Source organism: Podarcis bocagei (assembly GCF_964188305.1).
Source record: "Podarcis bocagei genome assembly, chromosome: 4".
Taxonomy (NCBI): Eukaryota; Metazoa; Chordata; class Lepidosauria; order Squamata; family Lacertidae; genus Podarcis; species Podarcis bocagei.
In genome coordinates, this window is record NC_138128.1 from 2,371,714 (window position 1) to 2,373,306 (window position 1,593).

At 43.8% G+C, this 1,593-nt stretch overlaps 1 long non-coding RNA gene across 1 annotated transcript; it reads left to right on the forward strand.

Annotated features, from left to right (window-relative positions):
• Positions 1 to 1,107: 1,107 nt before the first annotated feature.
• Positions 1,108 to 1,333, forward strand: LOC308584573. Its single transcript, XR_014006931.1, has 2 exons — positions 1,108 to 1,173; positions 1,289 to 1,333. It is a non-coding gene; the product is annotated as an uncharacterized lncRNA (long non-coding RNA).
• Positions 1,334 to 1,593: the final 260 nt, after the last annotated feature.

Sequence of the window (1,593 nt, forward strand, 5' to 3'; positions counted from 1 at the left end):
CAGGGCTGGGAAGGACTGAGGAGGAGCGGCTGCCAGTTAGTGCATACACCACTGGATCAGATGCACCAACTGGTCTGCATTGGTATGAAGCATCTGGCAATGTTCCTTTTTTGTTGTTTAGTTGTTTAGTCATGTCCTCCTCTTCGTGACTCCCTGGACCAGAGCATGCCAGGCACTCCTGTCTTCCACTGCCTCCCGCAGTTTGGTCAAACTCATGCTGGTAGCTTCGAGAACACTGTCCCACCATCTCGTCCTCTGTCGTTCCCTTCTCCTTGTGCCCTCCATCTTTCCCAACATCAGGGTCTTTTCCAGGGAGTCTTCTCTTCTCAGGAGGTGGCCAAAGTCTTGGAGCCTCAGCTTCAGGATCTGTCCTTCCAGTGAGCACTCAGGGCTGATTTCCTTAAGAATGAATCAGTTTGATCTTCTTGCAGTCCATGGGACTCTCCAGAGTCTCCTCCAGCACCAGAATTCAAAAGCATCCATTCTTCGGTGATCAGCCTTCTTTATGGTCTAGCTCTCACGTCCATACATCACTACTGGGAAAACCAGAACTTGAACTAGACGGAGCTTTTTCCTTTTTACCTGGAAGATAAAACTCTGCATATGCTCAGAGGCACTCTGTTTGAAGCCACAACCTTGAGATTAGGAGTCAGATGCTCTTAGCCCTTGTTGCAGAGCTGGCATTGGGCAGGGTGATGGGAGCTTCCTGTGTCCCAGGGAGAGCAGAAGCTCAGCCTCCAGGGAAATGATCTCAGGTCACAGGACTGGGAGAGGCTTCAGACACCCACTGCTGTCAGGCAACAGCAGGGAAGACGGAAGCAAGGGGGAAACACCTGCTTTGCATGCAGAGAGCTCCAGGTTCAATTCCCGGCACCTTCAGGTAGGGCTGGGAGGGTAATCCTACCAGGAACACCCTGGGCAGCAATATGCAGGCAATATGGAACTGGGCAAACCAATGGTCTCAGTCAGTGGGCGGCAGCTTCTGACATCTCAGTCACCAACAACAACATGGTGGGCCACCAGAGAGAAGAGACGGTGGAAGAAGACTGGAAGAAGTCTAAGGAATATCTGAAAAAAATATGTTAATATTTAAACCTTAGAATAAGCTTTGGAAGTGGATATAGGCTGTGGGGTTAGAAGTAGAAGATAGGGTATTTTAAAATAGTATTATTTGTAAGTGATAAAATGTGAAGTTTTAGTATTATTTAGTATTATTATTTAGTATTATTTGTAAGTGATAAAATGTGAAGTTTTAGTATTATTAGTATTATTTAGTATTATTATTTAGTATTATTTGTAAGTGATAAAATGTGAAGTTATTTTAAGTGTGATTTTTTAAAAAACGATGGTTAAAAATTATGATATATGAAATCTGCTAAAGAGGAAGTAAAATGAAAATCAGATAGGTGGGACTTGGGGAAGCCCAATTAACAATGTTTAGAAAATTAAGGATGTGACAAGAATTTGTTCGTATTGCTTGTCTTTTCTGTTTGTGTTTTTTATTTGTGTTATAAAATGAATAAAAAATTTGGAGGGGGGACGACAACAACAACATGGTGGGCCGCTTGGGACGTCCAAGAATATCAGAAGAGC